The sequence below is a fragment of the Rattus norvegicus genome, chromosome 7, assembly GCF_021556685.1.
Source record: "Rattus norvegicus strain SHRSP/BbbUtx chromosome 7, alternate assembly SHRSP_T2T, whole genome shotgun sequence".
NCBI lineage: Eukaryota > Metazoa > Chordata > Mammalia > Rodentia > Muridae > Rattus > Rattus norvegicus.
The window spans coordinates 136,097,501-136,118,330 of NC_141540.1; the positions used below are offsets into that span (position 1 = coordinate 136,097,501).

The window sequence follows — 20,830 nt, forward strand, 5'->3', positions numbered from 1 at the left end:
ATTTAGGAACTTCAGTCTGGATGTCATGGAGATGTTGCATCTGCGATCAAAAGCTGGCAGAGGGTAAGCTTGGGCAGAGTCCCCAGTGAGAAGGTGACAAGTCACCAGCCTCCCTACAGCACTGTGAACAGAACGCGCTTTGCACATTCCTCCTTGCACCATGACTTCAGAGGGAGCCCCGCAAGGCTGTGTTTATGCTCTAACACTGCAAGTTGTAGGGCAGTGGTTTCCATGGATGTGGACAGGATCTTAGTCTGTCAGAAAACGAGTGCAAGCTGGGTCCACAGAAAATTTTAGTTTTAAGAACCAAGTCAGATGAGTCAAATCCTCAAATTCAATTTTATTGTGTATAAGTTTATCAAATGTCTTCTTGTGTGAACTTTTATTGGACTTTTGGTCATGTTTTGGATATCTTGAGTGTACAACTATGATCACGGCTTCCATCAGACAGGAAGAAGTATACTGAGAATGGGCTGTCGAATGGAAATATTCAAACAGTGGCCCGGTATACTGAAGTCTAAAAAAAAAAAAAAAAAAAAAAAAAAGCGTGCATGCATTGCTTCACAATGCAGTCCTCAATGCCTCTTCCAAAACACCAAGAAAGACACTGGGAAGGCAGCCTAGCAATTGAGAGGCTCACCTAGTGAGCATGAGGTACCAGTTCCCAGAGCCCCTGTAAAAATCAAGGAAACAACTCCCCTGCCCACATCCCTGGCCCAAGAGGAAACTGTATAAGGCCTCTGGGCTCCCGTGGGGGAGGGCCCAGGAGCAGCAGGACACCTGCCAGAGACACCGCCAGACCCTGAAGGAAACAGACCGGATAAACAGTTCTCTGCACCCAAATCCCGTGGGAGGGAGAGCTAAACCTTCAGAGAGGCAGACAGGCCTGGGAAACCAGAAGAGACTGCTCCCTGCACACACATCTCGGACGCCAGAAGAAAAAGCCAAAGACCATCTGGAACCCTGGTGCACTGAAGCTCCCGGAAGGGGCGGCACAGGTCTTCCTGGTTGCTGCTGCTGCAGAGAGCCCCTGGGCAGCACCCCACGAGCGAACCTGAGCCTCGGGACCACAGGTAAGACCAAATTCTCTGCTGCAAGAAAGCTGCCTGGTGAGCTTGGGACAAACGGAAGCAGAATTTCTCTAGGACCAGGCACGTTCTGTGTTTACCGGAAGTCCCACACCCGCGGATCCCGGCCCGCAGCAGCTCTCTGCTCCCAGACCCGGTGAGAGAGAGACCCAACCGCCTGGTCAGGTGGGCACTCCTGAGGCTGCAGAGCGGAAGAGACCACCAACACTGCTCACCCCTGCCCACATCCCTGGCCCAAGAGGAAACTGTATAAGGCCTCTGGGCTCCCGTGGGGGAGGGCCCAGGAGCAGCAGGACACCTGCCAGAGACACCGCCAGACCCTGAAGGAAACAGACCGGATAAACAGTTCTCTGCACCCAAATCCCGTGGGAGGGAGAGCTAAACCTTCAGAGAGGCAGACAAGCCTGGGAAACCAGAAGAGACTGCTCCCTACATCTCGGAACAGAGGAAAAAGCCAAAGACCATCTGGAACCCTGGTGCACTGAAGCTCCCGGAAGGGGCGGCACAGGTCTTCCTGGTTGCTGCTGCTGCAGAGAGCCCCTGGGCAGCACCCCACGAGCAAACCTGAGCCTCGGGACCACAGGTAAGACCAAATTTTCTGCTGCAAGAAAGCTGCCTGGTGAACTCAAGACACAGGCCCACAGGAACAGCTGAAGACCTGTAGAGAGGAAAAACTACACGCCCGAAAGCAGAACACTCTGTCCCCATAACTGACTGAAAGAGAGGAAAACAGGTCTACAGCACTCCTGACACACAGGCTTATAGGACAGTCTAGCCACTGTCAGAAATAGCAGAACAAAGTAACACTAGAGATAATCTGATGGCGAGAGGCAAGCGCAGGAACCCAAGCAACAGAAACCAAGACTACATGCCATCATCGGAGCCCAATTCTCCCACCAAAACAAACATGGAATATCCAAACACACCAGAAAAGCAAGATCTAGTTTCAAAATCATATTTGATCATGATGCTGGAGGACTTCAAGAAAGACATGAACACACTTAGGGAAGCACAGGAAAACATTAATAAACAAGTAAAAGCCTACAGAGAGGAATCGCAAAAATCCCTGAAAGAATTCCAGGAAAACACAATCAAACAGTTGAAGGAATTAAAAATGGAAATAGAAGCAATCAAGAAAGAACACATGGAAACAACCCTGGATATAGAAAACCAAAAGAAGAGACAAGGAGCTGTAGATACAAGCTTCACCAACAGAATACAAGAGATGGAAGAGAGAATCTCAGGAGCAGAAGATTCCATAGAAATCATTGACTCAACTGTCAAAGATAATGTAAAGCGGAAAAAGCTACTGGTCCAAAACATACAGGAAATCCAGGACTCAATGAGAAGATCAAACCTAAGGATAATAGGTATAGAAGAGAGTGAAGACTACCAGCTCAAAGGACCAGTAAATATCTTCAACAAAATCATAGAAGAAAACTTCCCTAACCTAAAAAAAGAGATACCCATAGACATACAAGAAGCCTACAGAACTCCAAACAGATTGGACCAGAAAAGAAACACCTCCCGTCACATAATTGTCAAAACACCAAACGCACAAAATAAAGAAAGAATATTAAAAGCAGTAAGGGAAAAAGGTCAAGTAACATATAAAGGGAGACCTATCAGAATCACACCAGACTTCTCGCCAGAAACTATGAAGGCCAGAAGATCCTGGACTGATGTTATACAGACCCTAAGAGAACACAAATGCCAGCCCAGGTTACTGTATCCAGCAAAACTCTCAATTAACATTGATGGAGAAACCAAGATATTCCATGACAAAACCAAATTTACACAATATCTTTCTACAAATCCAGCACTACAAAGGATAATAAATGGTAAAGCCCAACATAAGGAGGCAAGCTATACCCTAGAAGAAGCAAGAAACTAATCGTCTTGGCAACAAAACAAAGAGAATGAAAGCACACAAACATAACCTCACATCCAAATATGAATATAACGGGAAGCAATAATCACTATTCCTTAATATCTCTCAATATCAATGGCCTCAACTCCCCAATAAAAAGACATAGATTAACAAACTGGATACGCAACGAGGACCCTGCATTCTGCTGCCTACAGGAAACACACCTCAGAGACAAAGACAGACACTACCTCAGAATGAAAGGCTGGAAAACAACTTTCCAAGCAAATGGTCAGAAGAAGCAAGCTGGAGTAGCCATTCTAATATCAAATAAAATCAATTTCCAACTAAAAGTCATCAAAAAAGATAAGGAAGGACACTTCATATTCATCAAAGGAAAAATCAACCAAGATGAACTCTCAATCCTAAATATCTATGCCCCAAATACAAAGGCACCTACATACGTAAAAGAAACCTTACTAAAGCTCAAAACACACATTGCACCTCACACAATAATAGTGGGAGATTTCAACACCCCACTCTCATCAATGGACAGATCATGGAAACAGAAGTTAAACAGTGATGTCGACAGACTAAGAGAAGTCATGAGCCAAATGGACTTAACGGATATTTATAGAACATTCTATCCTAAAGCAAAAGGATATACCTTCTTCTCAGCTCCTCATGGTACTTTCTCCAAAATTGACCATATAATTGGTCAAAAAACGGGCCTCAACAGGTACAGAAAGATAGAAATAATCCCATGCGTGCTATCGGACCACCACGGCCTAAAACTGGTCTTCAATAACAATAAGGGAAGAATGCCCACATATACGTGGAAATTGAACAATGCTCTACTCAATGATAACCTGGTCAAGGAAGAAATAAAGAAAGAAATTAAAAACTTTTTAGAATTTAATGAAAATGAAGATACAACATACTCAAACTTATGGGACACAATGAAAGCTGTGCTAAGAGGAAAACTCATAGCGCTGAGTGCCTGCAGAAAGAAACAGGAAAGAGCATATGTCAGCAGCTTGACAGCACACCTAAAAGCTCTAGAACAAAAAGAAGCAAATACACCCAGGAGGAGTAGAAGGCAGGAAATAATCAAACTCAGAGCTGAAATCAACCAAGTAGAAACAAAAAGGACCATAGAAAGAATCAACAGAACCAAAAGTTGGTTCTTTGAGAAAATCAACAAGATAGATAAACCCTTAGCCAGACTAACGAGAGGACACAGAGAGTGTGTCCAAATTAACAAAATCAGAAATGAAAAGGGAGACATAACTACAGATTCGGAGGAAATTCAAAAAATCATCAGATCTTACTATAAAAACCTATATTCAACAAAATTTGAAAATCTTCAGGAAATGGACAATTTCCTAGACAGATACCAGGTATCGAGGTTAAATCAGGAACAGATAAACCAGTTAAACAACCCCATAACTCCTAAGGAAATAGAAGCAGTCATTAAAGGTCTCCCAACCAAAAAGAGCCCAGGTCCAGACGGGTTTAGTGCAGAATTCTATCAAACCTTCATAGAAGACCTCATACCAATATTATCCAAACTATTCCACAAAATTGAAACAGATGGAGCCCTACCGAATTCCTTCTACGAAGCCACAATTACTCTTATACCTAAACCACACAAAGACACAACAAAGAAAGAGAACTTCAGACCAATTTCCCTTATGAATATCGACGCAAAAATACTCAATAAAATTCTGGCAAACCGAATTCAAGAGCACATCAAAACAATCATCCACCATGATCAAGTAGGCTTCATCCCAGGCATGCAGGGATGGTTTAATATACGGAAAACCATCAACGTGATCCATCATATAAACAAACTGAAAGAACAGAACCACATGATCATTTCATTAGATGCTGAGAAAGCATTTGACAAAATTCAACACCCCTTCATGATAAAAGTCCTGGAAAGAATAGGAATTCAAGGCCCATACCTAAACATAGTTAAAGCCATATACAGCAAACCAGTTGCTAACATTAAACTAAATGGAGAGAAACTTGAAGCAATCCCACTAAAATCAGGGACTAGACAAGGCTGCCCACTCTCTCCCTACTTATTCAATATAGTTCTTGAAGTTCTAGCCAGAGCAATCAGACAACAAAAGGAGATCAAAGGGCTACAGATCGGAAAAGAAGAGGTCAAAATATCACTATTTGCAGATGACATGATAGTATATTTAAGTGATCCAAAAAGTTCCACCAGAGAACTACTAAAGCTGATAAACAACTTCAGCAAAGTGGCTGGGTATAAAATTAACTCAAATAAATCAGTTGCCTTCCTCTATACAAAAGAGAAACAAGCCGAGAAAGAAATTAGGGAAACGACACCCTTCATAATACACCCAAATAATATAAAGTACCTCGGTGTGACTTTAACCAAGCAAGTAAAAGATCTGTACAATAAGAACTTCAAGACACTGAGGAAAGAAATTGAAGAAGACCTCAGAAGATGGAAAGATCTCCCATGCTCATGGATTGGCAGGATTAATATAGTAAAAATGGCCATTTTACCAAAAGCAATCTACAGATTCAATGCAATCCCCATCAAAATACCAATCCAATTCTTCAAAGAGTTAGACAGAACAATTTGCAAATTCATCTGGAATAACAAAAAACCCAGGATAGCTAAAGCTATCCTCAACAATAAAAGAACTTCAGGGGGAATCACTATCCCTGAACTCAAGCAGTATTACAGAGCAATAGTGATAAAAACTGCATGGTATTGGTACAGAGACAGACAGATAGACCAATGGAATAGAATTGAAGACCCAGAAATGAACCCACACACCTATGGTCACTTGATTTTTGACAAAGGAGCCAAAACCATCCAATGGAAAAAAGATAGCATTTTTAGCAAATGGTGCTGGTTCAACTGGAGGGCAACATGTAGAAGAATGCAGATCGATCCATGCTTATCACCCTGTACAAAGCTTAAGTCCAAGTGGATCAAGGACCTCCACATCAAACCAGACACACTCAAACTAATAGAAGAAAAACTAGGGAAGCATCTGGAACACATGGGCACTGGAAAAAATTTCCTGAACAAAACACCAATGGCTCATGCTCTAAGATCAAGAATCGACAAATGGGATCTCATAAAACTGCAAAGCTTCTGTAAGGCAAAGGACACTGTGGTTAGGACAAAACGGCAACCAACAGATTGGGAAAAGATCTTTACCAATCCTACAACAGATAGAGGCCTTATATCCAAAATATACAAAGAACTCAAGAAGTTAGACCGCAGGGAAACAAATAACCCTATTAAAAAATGGGGTTCAGAGCTAAACAAAGAATTCACAGCTGAGGAATGCCGAATGGCTGAGAAACACCTAAAGAAATGTTCAACATCTTTAGTCATAAGGGAAATGCAAATCAAAACAACCCTGAGATTTCACCTCACACCAGTGCGATTGGCTAAGATCAAAAACTCAGGTGACAGCAGATGCTGGCGAGGATGTGGAGAAAGAGGAACACTCCTCCATTGTTGGTGGGATTGCAGACTGGTAAAACCATTCTGGAAATCAGTCTGGAGGTTCCTCAGAAAATTGGACATTGAACTGCCTGAGGATGCAGCTATACCTCTCTTGGGCATATACCCAAAAGATGCCTCAACATATAAAAGAGACACGTGCTCCACTATGTTCATCGCAGCCTTATTTATAATAGCCAGAAAATGGAAAGAACCCAGATGCCCTTCAACAGAGGAATGGATACAGAAAATGTGGTACATCTACACAATGGAATATTACTCAGCTATCAAAAACAACGAGTTTATGAAATTCGTAGGCAAATGGTTGGAACTGGAAAATATCATCCTGAGTGAGCTAACCCAATCACAGAAAGACATACATGGTATGCACTCATTGATAAGTGGCTATTAGCCCAAATGCTTGAATTACCCTAGATCCCTAGAACAAACGAAACTCAAGACGGATGATCAAAATGTGAATGCTTCACTCCTTCTTTAAATGAGGAAAAAGAATACCCTTGGCAGGGAAGGGAGAGGCAAAGATTAAAACAGAGACTGAAGGAACACCCATTCAGAGCCTGCCCCACATGTGGCCCATACATATACAGCCACCCAATTAGACAAGATGGATGAAGCAAAGAAGTGCAGACCGACAGGAGCCGGATGTAGACCGCTCCTGAGAGACACAGCCAGAATACAGCAAATATAGAGGCGAATGCCAGCAGCAAACCACTGAACTGAGAATAGGTCCCCTATTGAAGGAATCAGAGAAAGAACTGGAAGAGCTTGAAGGGGCTCGAGACCCCATATGTACAACAATGCCAAGCAACCAGAGCTTCCAGGGACTAAGCCACTACCTAAAGACTATACATGGACTGACCCTGGACTCTGACCCCATAGGTAGCAATGAATATCCTAGTAAGAGCACCAGTGGAAGGGGAAGCCCTGGGTCCTGCTAAGACTGAACCCCCAGTGAACTAGTCTATGGGGGGAGGGCGGCAATGGGGGGAGGGTTGGGAGGGGAACACCCATAAGGAAGGGGAGGGGGGAGGGGGATGTTTGCCCGGAAACCGGGAAAGGGAATAACACTCAAAATGTATATAAGAAATACTCAAGTTAATTAAAAAAAAAAAAAATCAAGGAAACAAACAGGCCAGGTATGATGGGCAAACGCATGTAATCCCAGCACCCGTGAGGCAGAAAAAAGGGGATCCCTGGGGTTCACTGCCACCATCTTAGGGTGAACAGTTCAGTCCCTAACCAGTCTCAAATAAACAAGCAAGGAAGGACGATAGCTCCCGAGGAGGAACATCCCAGGTTAACTTCTGCTCCCTGCCCATATGTGCACACCCCTGAATATACACCTCCACAAGCATGTGTGCACACGTGCACACACTCACACACTGCCATCCATGGGCTTGCAAACCAAGAGAGCAGAATCACGCCATTATCCCCTCATTCCACCTGGTGTCTCTTGAAGCTAGCACTTCGCTAGCGTAATTCTAGAGAGCGATGTCTCTGAATGTCAGTTCCTTGACAACAAAACTGTTCTCTGTTCAATAGTTTTCTGGTGCATCCTCCTGTAGGTCTGCTTCCTCACCGCTGTGCATATCAGCAAATTCAAGCTCTCTGGTAGTCGTTTACCTTTAATATTCATTTCTTATTCATTGAGCATAAAATGGACATGCAGTGTGCTCCAGATCCTGCACTGAGTGACAAAGACAAGTTTACCTGAAGAAATTCAAAGTAAATGCCCGTGTGGTGAGTCTGCTTAGTACACAGCAGAAACCTGGGCAGCCTTCACTAAACAGGGAGCGGTGGACTCCATTCATGGAAACACGGTGTTCCTTCTGAGCTCTGAGCGCCTCTTAATGTATCTAGGAGTGTGTACTTGGCAATATAATGACTTTATATTCTATAAAATTGTGAGAAAACCAGAACTTATTTATGTGAAAAATGGGACCAGGTCCTATACACATAATACCATTTCGAAAGTCAGTCCTGTGAGCGGAGACAGTCAAAGAAAACTTAATGGTGGGGCCAGACCAGGTGGGTTTTGAGAAGACACTGGGTTCAAGTGAAGGGTCTCTGCGCTGTTGGGAGGGCTGCCAGGGAAGTGCTGTGTGTCTGCCTGAGGCTGAGCTATACTGTAGCATGCAAACCCGAGGCCGGTAGCAGGAAAGACAACTTACACATTTTATGCATTTTTTCTTAACAAATTAATGCAAGTCTTAGTTTCAGATGGTTGCAAAATTTATGGTACCTCCCCCAGCCCTGCTTCTCTGGCCTTAATAGCATCTGTAGGGTTTTGCTGTATGACGATGCATCCGGTGTCCGTTTTCAGTGGAATTTAGATCTGAGGACACAGAACTCAGCCAGGACATTGGCTGGCTCCAGCTGTTTGTTGGTTGGATGAGTCAATAAATCTTTTCAAGGCTTTTCCCCTTAGAGGTCAAAGGGGAAGTGTCCTCATTTGCCCTGGTCTGACCTGAAGCTCAACTTGGCGGTGGTTCCACATTGTTCCAAGGACAGGTCCAGACAGTCCCCTAGATGTGGCTTTCTGCAGAAGGGGCAGACATGCCCTTTTGTCCTTCTGACATGTGGGGTGACTCTCAGCTGAGTGGGGAGCTGGAATGGCATCCACTGCCAACAGGACTGGCAGCTCATCTCCAAGTCCTTACCTCCATCGTCACGAGCTCATGTTCAAGTCAGTGCCCATTGTTGGGGGTTTCAGTTCTGAGAGAGGGAGAGTGGCCCATATGGTTTCTGCTTCTCTGCAGTTTTGTAAGACAGGGAGAATATTCCATTAAACTGAAAAGCAGAACGAACCATTTTCTTGGGTTCTGGAACCTTAAGCTGATCTATTTTGGAAACAAAGAATTTAGAACTCATCCCTTTCCCTATCTGAAAGCTGATATATAGCCTGTGATTATTCAGAAACACAGAGTTTTAGATCTGAGATGAACTTGATAAATTATATAACTCAACTGGAATAATTATGCTCAGAGAGACAAGCAAGGGAAACTAAAGGCAAACTGGTTGGTAGGGCTCAGATCTCAAAGCTCCCGTGGGCCGTACTCAAGAACTGAACCTTATCACATGTGAAATAGTAACGCTTATGGGACTGGGTAATGGAATCATGTCTGTGGCTTTGGAATCTCCCAAGAGCACAAGTTTCAGGCAGTTTATAAGTAGGAGGCACAGAAAAAAGCATTTCTAGATTAAGATCCAGAATGTATGTTCAAGGCCTCTGGGCTTATTTCTGGAATAAACCTGGAGGCAGTTAGCACTGAGTTCCCCATCCCCACCTACCCTCCCCCTTCTCCTACCATTCTACCTTCTGTCTTGACTGCTGGGAACAGGAATGATGCTCTTTTTCTGAATTATGCTGCATTTCTAAAGTGACAGCATTTATCTCGACTTTATCTTGCAGAAGCATTGTGCAAGCATTTTAGGGAAGCATTGGGGGCTTCTTGCTCAGCCAATACAATGTTGAGCCCCTGCAGTTCAGTTCTGAGACTCGACATATTCAAGAAGAATACAGACCAGCCTAGGATATTGTTAAGGCTCTGCTCGACAGCTGTGGAATATCCACTGGGCAGAGCTGGCAGAGATCAAACGTAGTACACACACCGGAAACAGACTCTGTTTTAAGAAACTTGAATCTGGGATGAGATTTGAGAGCAATATTTGGAGAGATAAGAGTGTTTTTAAAAAAATATTTGCGGGGCTGGGGATTTAGCTCAGTGGTAGAGCGCTTACCTAGGAAGCACAAAGCCCTGGGTTCGGTCCCCAGCTCAAAAAAAAAAAATATTTGCAAGTCTAAGTAGGCTTCTCGGTAGAAAACAAGCGCAGAACGGAGGACCATTTATAAATAAGTTGCCTGGAAAGGAGCTACCAGCACCATACACTATGGCAACATCAAGGTAGTTCTTCTGTATTAGGAACCACACCCACCAAAGTGCACATAGGCGCTGCAAAACACTGCCCACCGACTGCCTTCATTCATTTCACCTCTATCCACTCATGATAAATTTTATAGTACATTCCACAAGAATAAGAACCCTAGCATTGTATTGGCTTTCTTGTTGTTTTTAATTTAACATACTATTCTTGGGATTGAGATGAGAAAGAGAGAGAAAGAGAGGGGGCTAAACTTTGAAGACAGCATAAGAAAGAATTATTAAATGATACTTGTGGAGAAGTTAGAAGGAAGAATATTGAAAAGCTGGGTCTCGCTGTCATGAATATTTTATTCACTGAGATTTCATTGATTCCCCGTGCATCCAGTACTAACTGGGACGCCATCATCGAGAACCCTGGGTAAGACTTAGTATCAGTATTTGAAGGATCTGATTGGGTTTTTCTGATTAAAAAAAAAAGACACATATAATAAATAAACCACATTGCTTCTTGGTAAAAAGAAAAAAATAACACAGTTCCCGAACCTAGTCTTGCAGGAAAGGAGAATATGGTGTCTACACAGAAGACTAGTGGGGAAGTGCTAGTATACGGGACAAAGGCCAACAAAGGCCATGCTCACAATAAGGGAACTGCACACAACACTAAAAGCTGGGGGAAGCTGATGGGCCTTCACTGTGGTTCATGGAGCAAGTGGTAGCGGTGTGTAAGTCCTGTAAAATCCATGAACATCCAATGCTAAACTTTGGTTGTAGATAAACACATCCCATATATGTGCTAGGAAAATTAAAAGATCTGCTGTGTGGCACATAGAGGAAAATTTGACTGCCAGATACTCAGTTTTCCCACTTCTAAGGCACAGCACAAACACTGTTATCAATTTCTTGTGCAGCCTTCCAGGTGCTGTCAGTACTTATATGTGTGTGTGTGTGTGTGTGTGTGAGAGAGAGAGAGAGAGAGAGAGAGAGAGAGAGAGAGAGAGAGAGAGAGAGAGAGATATGGGACTAGCTTATCAAGATCTTTTAGTCATAGGGTATAGAGTAGATTAAAAAGTAGTAAAAGTAAAACTTGAAGTTAGGAAGAGGTCTGCTCAGTGGGTTCAGTGCCTCCTTTCACTGCCCATAAAGTGGAGGCAATTTGGCAGAATAAAAAAAAATACACTGGATGTTTGTGCTCTGGTACTGACTGACTCCCTGACTCCCTGTAAATTAGTCAGAGAAGCTCTCACACATGAAGCCCTCTTTCTTCAGTTTCTGAGGGGGACTAGACTATGAAGGAACTGGAGAAATTATGGCTTTAGTTTGCTCGATTTGAGGTCCAGGCAGGTGTTAAGTGAGACACGCGTGTGCACATCTCACTCACCCGGGAGAACATAACTAGAGCTCAAACTTTGCAAGTCACATACTATACTGAAGTAACTAAAGGTGTGTCTTGGGAAGCATCACCCCTGGAGAAGGCATGAGTGAGGGGAAGAAGCTCCTAGGAACTCTGAGAAACATGACCTCATAAAGAGAAAGCGAAGACTCATGAGGACCAGGCAGAGTCTGCCGCAAAAGCAGAAGACTGCAGGCATGAGGTGAGACCCAGTAGCAGCCAGCACCATCATGAAACACAGACTGTATCTACAAATGACTTTCTCCCAAGGTGGTAGTCACAACACAGAGTTTCCTTATCCTTAGAAAATGGTGACTAAAACTGTCTTAGCTAGGCTTTCGATTACTGTGACATACATGCCACCAAAAGTGACTTAAGGTAGAATGTGTTTATTTCAGCTTGTAGCTCATAGTTCATTATGAAGGGAAGGGAACCAGGAGGCAGGAATTGAAGCCGAGGCCATGGAGTAGAGCTGCTATGGCTTGTTCTGGGATCGCATCCAGCTACTATTTCACATACTTGCCACAATCACTTTCTCATGGGTGGTACTCCCCACAGTAGACTGGGCCCTCCCACGTCAGTGATTAATGAAGAGAACATGGTATTATGGAGGTATTTTCTCAACTGGGTTTCTGTCTTCCCAGATGATCCTCACTAGCTTATGCCCAGTTTATACAAACCTAAGCAGTGCAAGGACTATGACCTCGATCTACTAGCTCTGGATATGTGTATAAAAACTGAATTCAAAAGATAACTATATAACTAAGGAAGACTGTAAAGTCTTCCAATTCCTGTAAGGATGGTGGAGAAGGCATTCAAAAATATAGGTGAGTAGCATCAGTTTTGGGTCCATTCTGGACGTCACCATAAACAGAAGGCAATATTTATATGATACATAGAGGAAGGATGATAGGATTTGCATTCAAATATGGTATGTGATGTCTGGCCTTAATATCATTGAAGATCACTCTCATATGTTGGAAGCTGCCTAACATCCTTCAAGTATTCCTTTCCCAAGTGAACTATGGATTATAATACTCAGATCCATAAAAAGTATTGTAAAGACAAAATAAATAAACATTTGAGGGAAAGACAAATTCTGTCTACAGGCCAAGCAAGATATTGACTAACAGGTATCAGGTCTAACAATATGGAAATTGCTGGAGGCCCCAGTGAGACTAGTTTGTGGGGGCATGGGATTTAGAAAATCTAGATAAAGAAGAAAGAAGTTGAAATATCTGGTTTCTTTGGAGACTCATGTGATGTGTTTTCTGGAAACTACCTTATGAGAGGATTTTTTGCTAAAGAAGACATGTGGGGTGCTTTTTGTTGAGAATAGACATGTGGTGTTTTTCTGGAGCTACCTGGGGAAAGAACGCATGATATTTTGTTACAGTGGATGCTAGAGAGAACACGTGATGGTTAGAAAGGGTACAAATATAACCCAACAGAGTGGATGACACTGTGGTACTGGTTCTCCTCACCACTCTTGTTGATGATCATTTGCTGTGACTTTGTAGAGAGAAATGCACCAAAGAACTTCTGTTGGTGTTCCAAGGCTTCCTGCACCTTCAGCAGACTTGGGACAATTGGCAGAGCCTCTTGGTATCTTCTGAATCAAAGCGCCATTGCTGATTCAGGAGTGGTGTTTGCAAGTCGGTCGAGCTACCGCTGCTGGTTCATGTGAACAGAAGTGCTGATATCATGACAACAGAGATTGGAATCGCCCCAAAGGGGGTTGGGGATTTAGCTCAGTGGTAGAGCGCTTGCCTAGCAAGCACAAGGCCCTGGGTTCGGTCCCCAGCTTCGGAAAAAAAAAAGAAAAGAAAAAAAAAGGAATCGCCCCAAAGAACTACTTCTAAGCAGGTCTGCATCCTCCTTTGCCCTATTAACCTTTCCTGTCCACTCCCTCTGGTGGGTGGTGGGATAGAAGGAAAGTTAATCACTTAATCACTTGAGTACTTGAATCACTTAAGTACACTTATTACATTAGGACTTTGAAAAACAAAAGCCTACAGGAGAACGTCTAATTTGCAGAAATAGAGATAGTAGGAATAGATTGCCAATTGAAGAAATATAGCCGGAATGGGGAAGAAAGGGGATGTCATACAAGTTAGAAGGGCTGTGGAGAGAGAGAGAGAGAGAGAGAGAGAGAGAGAGAGAGAGAGAGAGAGAGAGAGATGCAGGTGGGAAGGACAAACAGAGAGAAGCAGGAAGCTGAGATTGAGGCGGCAGCCACTGTACGATTGTATCGAGTGTCCTGAAGACAGAGAGAGAGAGGACGTGTGGTTCTCAGATGGGTCCCTCACTCATGAGAGATGGAAGAATGGGTGGGGTGGAGCACGGGGATGGCATTGATTGGACCTTATTGTCCATCCACTGAGAGGTAGAAGGGATAGGCCCTGGGGATGGGGAGGGTGTGGAAACTGTGGGAAAGGAAGAAAGCTGAGCTGGGATTTGCAGAGCCATTTCCAAGCTTAGGGTATGTATCAGTGTGTGGACTGCAACTGAGATCTTCGTGACTTTCTTGTTGTTGATATTGTTTCTGAATTCTGTATTAACTATGCCTTAACCCTACAGCAACCATGTGACCTAGAGCCCGCAGACAGTTGCCTGCTTTTGCAGCCAAGGGAACATGGGCTGTGTTACAAGTTCCTCAGATGTCACTTGCAAGTTACTGATGATAAAGCTGGAGTGGAATCAACTGTGATGACCCGTGGTTCCTCCACAATCCAGTCTACTCTTCAAGTTCAATCCAGTAATTTCTGGACAAAGCCGACTGTTGCAAAGAACACCAAGGTATGCCCCGTTTGTTCCTTTCTCTAGCTATTCTCTGTTAGTTTAAACTGGATTCAGATTTCCAGAATGACAGGAAGTCCTTGTCCTCCATTAGTCTTTGCTGTGCACTTCCTGTATATGCTAATTTATGGCTGGTTAGTTGCTGTCCTGACTGGATCCAACTTGCTTCACACTAAGGAATGGACAGGCTTATTTGAAACATTGCCTTGTTGTGGGGGAACTCTGGGATGCAACAAGTTCAGGAACATTCATTCCAAGAAGGCGCACCTTCATCTTTAAATACTAAAATCCAGCTTAACAATCATATAGTTGTTTGCCAGAAAACAAGAATTTTAGTCCTTATAACATTGAAATTGCTGTACACTGGGAGTTAGTAAACTGATGAAAACATTCGATTGCAGCCTTTCAGGAACAATGTGGAGACACTCCAATTCCTACTGGCTCATTTAGACATAAATCACTGACTGAGCGGTACTGCTAAATTTGGCAATTTTAATCAATTTTTAATGTCATTTGGGAACGATGGTTGTTCAACAAATCAGTATGCATAGGTAGCAATAGAATTGTGGTCCCTCTCTACCACACTTCGGTATGAACACAAAGTTTAATTTAAACATATAGTTCCTTTCAGAGCCCATCCTCCGTAGGAAAAGGCAGTTACTTGGAGTGCAGTTAAAACAGAATTAAGATGGTTTGGTATTTAAAGGAAAAATGAATAGCTCCTTAAAACCCAGAGGTCTATTTTTATATCACACCAGTGAATACAGGACAGAATTTAGACTTAGCATGCCAATGTCTCTTCCATAGTACTTTGTGCTCATTAAAGGCAGCACTGGTCTCCCAACTGTCCCTGTATCAAAACACAAAGGACTCTTTTCCTGTGGAATACTTATTGGCCTAATTAAGCTAGTGCCCTCTCTGTCACACAGATCAAATCTGCTGTTTTTCTCTGAAGCTTTCGTTTCGTTTATAGCTGATCCCTGCGATCCAGTTTTTGTTGCCCATAGCTTGTTCCTAGTTCTGGTTGTTGCATAAACACTGAAACCAACATGGACGCTAATGTGACACATCTACCATCTTGTCCCATGCCGCCTCTTTGTGTGACCTGTACTCATTTCTAACTTCATTATTCTCCTGTCTTTGGCCATGCCCATGCACGACCATCATTGCCAACCTGTTTTTATTAATGGATGCCCTGAAGAATATAATAATCATACTATATGTTAGATTTGATTCTTTTTGAAAACTCATGAATAAAGAGAGGGAGAGAATTGTAACGGGAATATTAATAGTTCATTTCAAGCAACCAATTGTTAATTAGCCTCAAGCATATTTAACAAATGTATGTAGAACATGTGACTTGGTTTCTTTGAAGGGAAGATGAAGCTGGCATTTATAATTTAATCTCTCTGCATACCTGATCTTCAGCTTACAGCCCTGCAAAAAGACTTTTCCTATAAGTTAATTTTTAAAATTATTAGTCATATGTTCTGCACATGTCACTTCAAATGGATTCTATTCTGGGAAAAAGGCTTTTTCTCTCCTCTAGAAATTTGCATTTCTATAATAAAAACTCCCAATGAATGACTCTTTATATAATACACCTGCAACTGATTTGTTTAGAATGAATTGCTAAATTCAACCCAGAACTTTTCTTTCTGATTTTAGTAAACAACATATTTCTTTACACACACACACACACACACACACACACACACACACACACACACACACACACACACACACAAATGAATCCCTGAGGTTACATCTAAAGATTATTCATAGAATTTGCAAAATGAACAAATTATATATGCTCTACGCTCAATGACAAATTAAAATATAATTTCGACCAAAAGGAAGTTTGACACAGTAATTTGGCTATAGAAACCATCTGTAATAAATTAGTTACTGAAATAGCTGAAGATCTTCATGGAAATAGTTTAAAGTATGAAATGATTTTATCATCTAAACTCTAAAAAGAATATTTTCTCAACTTCTCATTAGTGATAAAACATTTTAATTCCCAAAATAAAATGTTGCATAATATCACTAACACTGGAATTAATAAATGTCTTTGAAAGTATAAATTCAATGACAAGCTTTTACCAAGAACGTACCTTACTGAAAGACATTTTCTAAAATTAGTTATGGTGAATTTCTTCCCTAGACACCTCATGAAACGAAGTCCTCCTTATTAATAGATAACCAGGATGAGACTTGGACACACCAAGTGTCCTATACAAACTCAGTCAGTGACTCGCAGAGCAAGAGCAAATCCTGACCAACGTCATCAGAATTGCAACCACTTGTTACAAACAGACCGATGTTCATTTTATTGGCATATTATGTGCATTTGTCTATGAAATACTCAAATTTCTCCCGAAATATTCCTCCTCGGCTATGAAGAAAAATGAAATTATGAAATTTTCAAATAAAATGGGTGGAGAGAGGGAGGTAGCTCAGAACCAGAAAAACCAACGCCACATGCACTCTCCCTCACATCTGTAATCTACTTCAAATCTCCTATGTGTTTTTGTATTTTTCCCAACACTATGCTGTGATGTTTCCCATCACATTCAAGGTATCTCCACGAGCCCTCGTAGCCCTTACATGCTATTCATAAGTCATCCTCCACCCCTGCATAGAACCAAAAGCCCCCAAGGAAATCAAGTAGTGGAAGCGGACACTCGGAGTGGGAGTCAGAATCAAATAAAGCCATATCCACTTCCTCTACACAGTTTAAACCAATGACTCTCAGCTGATAGAACTTTGGCCCTCGGAGAAAATGTGTAAAGTCCTGAGACATTTCCGGATATCACAAAGGGGAATGCAGACTGACACGGGAGCTACTGACTACGGGGGGTTAGAGACCAGGCCTGCTGCTAACACCCTACAACCACAGAACAAGCCCTCCGCAAAGAATTTCCCGACCAAAATGTCAACAGTTCAAGTGAAAGACCTGCTTTAAACTGAAACCACTCTGTTACATAAGTTGAGTAATCCATCTTCTTAGGCAGAACAAATTAGAGACTCAAAAACAACGATTTTTTAACCCATCTTTAGAAGGATGTAGTTACAGAACATAACCAGAATGGCGTTTTGCAAGCTTTAATCTGCACAAGGGTCATTTGGGAAACTTGAGAACATGCCAAGACTCACAGCTAACCTATTTCAGAAGAACAGAGGCTGAGTCCAGGGACACACCTCCGTTAATAAGCTAAGCAGTGCAGTTTGAGCCTCACTCTTAAGAAATAAGGTACGAAACCACACTTCGTATTGTTGCTAATGAATATAAACAGTGCGGACACTGAAATTCCTCTCCAGTTTAGCATGTGGCAGGAAAGTGCTGGACAGCTACCCATTTATTAAGATAAGAAATTAATGTATTCTATCCCATGCTTTTGTGGACGTGGGGGAGGAGTCACCTGGAGATCTTATTACTATGCAGATGCTGACTCAGGAGTCAGAGAGAATGTGCAGCATCCTACACTTCTAATGAGCCTCCGGACAGAGCCTGCCATTGCTGGTCCTTACACCCTGTGTTGACTCCCTAGTACCGAAATTTATTTGCTCGTTTTGTTTTTTCTTAAACAAATGTGCCAAGCATATAAAAACAGGAATACTTTTTAAAAATGTGGCACAAAACCGTCTATTACAGTTCTCATTTCTAGCAGCAGATGGAAAATGGATGTATGATTTAAATGTGAGCTCTGATGGAAAACTGTCTCTATGAAACACAAGCCCAGCAGGTTTCTCATCATGACTTTATGACTAACACGCATGCCTAAAAGTGACAGTTTCCTGATGAAAGACTACATTTCCCAGCTTCCCTTTTGGGCTACAGAAGTTATTACCGCCCTTATAAGGAGCTGCATTTTATCTTCCTTTGTAGGCAAATTAGCTGTCCTCACAGGCCCGTGACAAGGATGCTTCCTCCCTATGAGTAAACATGGTCTACCTGAGGACAGACAAAGCCGCTTCTTTTTCTCCTCCTGTCTCTCTACAGCTATCTTTAATAATCTAACGCCTAGCTCATCGTGCGTTCTCAGTTACTTAGAATGAATGGGTGCTAAATGACGTTTCTTTATATTAAGCCTGAGGTAAGTTATTCATAAAGCAAATTCCCAAAGGTGTGTAGACCCACCATGGAGAGAACAAAGTACTCAGTATAACGGCTAATCATTTTTGATAACTGAAGTCCTTATTTCTTATTTTTGTAGCACCTTGGGCAATCGTGAACTCCAGTAATTCCAACCTGCATTGTTAGTGAGCAGTACATGTGTAGGAGTGGACATTGCCTACCTGAAGGGTCACACGCTATGACACACTGGCTCAAAGGATACTATTGATCAGTGCTGCTTCTTCTGGCTGTGAGAAACTGTACACAGGAATAAATTCATGAAAATCACTTTACAAAGTTTGATTTTTAAGATGTAAATATCTTTATTTCATGTTAGAGAAGCAAATTTTAAATGTTAAAAATACAAATAAAAAATCCTGTCTCTCTTCAGATATTAATGTTTAATAAAGTAACGTGTTTATGAGTGGATGGAAACTGCTTTTGAGGCAGTGAATCCTGTGTATGACCAGAAGTAAATGATGAACAAGTCAAGAACAGCTGCTGGAAGTTCAAGTTGAGTAATTCGGTAGAGATTTTCAGAACTTTCACACTGAACTCAAGTTCCCGGGCAGAAGACAGCCTGTGTTGAAGATGGCTGGGAATACCATATAATCCGGGCCACATGGGCTACCTTATGCACCTAGCAGACAGTTATTGCCTACTTCTGTGTGAGACCTCACGGCCTTTTGACTATGGTAGGAGAGTCTTGGAATATATTGACTGAGCAGGCCTCTTCTTTCCCTCCCTCTTTTCTAATGTGATCAAGGTTGTGGTGGTTTAAATGAAAACGGCCCCCATAGGCTCATGGGAAGTGGCACTGCCAGGTGTGGCTTTGTCAGAGGAGGAAGTGCGTCACTGAGGGTCAGCTTTGAGGTCTCAGATGGTCAAGCTACACCAAGCAAGTCACTCTCTCCCTGCTGCCTATCAATCTGGATGTAGAACCCTTGGCTACTTCTCCAACAGCATGTCTGCCTATATGCTGGCCTGCTTTCTGTCATGAGGATGATGACTAAACCTCTGAACTGTAAGCTAACCCCAGTTAAAGATTTCTTCATAAGAGTTCATGGTGATCGTGGTGTCTCTTCACAGTGATTGTAACCCTAGCACAAGGGAATGCTTCCACTGTCTGTCTGCTTGGCTCAGGATGTTGGGTTTCTCCTGTTCTTAGGGAGATGGGTCTAGGACAGGCTGTCTGGGTTCTCTGGCTTTGGAGTCAGATTACAGCTGTAGTGTCAGCAGTTCAGGCAGCTCTCCTTTGCTGGAGCTTACCAACTGCAAACCCCGGGGCTTGTCCACTTCAATAGCCCACCAGTTAATTCTTTACAATAAACCACACTGCTTCTTTTATCTGTGAGATCTCGACTTTACAGGATCCTTGAACCTTTATTTTAAAGAAATGTTATCCTAACACACCACAGAGAGTGCATCATTAGCCATAGCTTTGAAAGCTACCATATCTGTTAGGCTTCCCTAATTAATCCCATAGGGCTTAGTTCTCTGGGCCATTCATCCCTGCTGTATTAGGAGGCCTCTCATTAGTTCCAGCAAGGCTCTTGGGCTTCATTTGCAATCAAAGGTTTCTACTTCTTCTATATTTCCCTTCCTGTCCCATAAAGAAACTCTTCAGGGGCCTCACTCTGTTTATTCTTAGAGGAATCAATTCAGATGCTTCGCCGTTCCATACCTAATGATATCGCTGAGTCAGGAATTCATGACTGAGTGTGTTCACTGTGAGATGGCAACTAGCTGAAAACAAAGGGGAGGAAGAAAGGGATGGGGAAGGAAGCGAAGAGGGAGGAAGGGAGTGGAGGGGAAGGAAGGGAGTGAGAAGGAAGGAAGATCAGGACAAGGGCAGGGTGCATGAATTTGGACCCTGAATCAACTGGTTGCTGTCTGAGTAAATGATCTTGATCTTTCAAGCTCTTCAGTTCTCTCAGCTGTAACAGTTCTCAGACAGACTGTAACAGGAAAGGACAGGATGTTGTCACGAGAGAGATGGAAGGGTTATGAGAGCCAGAAGCAGTGACAAGGAAGCGGTATGGCTGGACACAATGGGGGGGACTGCACACAGTCTCTTTGGCTGTGACAGCATGTACAGGGTCTGTGAAAGACCGAGGTGGGGAAAATCTCAGCATGGAGAGGGGAGTGAGCAAACAATC

At 42.7% G+C, this 20,830-nt stretch overlaps 1 protein-coding gene and 1 long non-coding RNA gene across 3 annotated transcripts in view; one reads left to right on the forward strand and one right to left on the reverse strand.

Annotated features, from left to right (window-relative positions):
• Nucleotides 1–20,830, reverse strand: part of Nell2 (neural EGFL like 2) — a 319,573-nt gene that overhangs the window by 135,415 nt on the left and 163,328 nt on the right.
• LOC148004948 (uncharacterized) lies at nucleotides 11,924–19,057 on the forward strand. The gene is made up of 3 exons (XR_015625921.1): nucleotides 11,924–11,954; nucleotides 14,333–14,551; nucleotides 18,772–19,057. It is a non-coding gene; the product is annotated as an uncharacterized LOC148004948 (long non-coding RNA).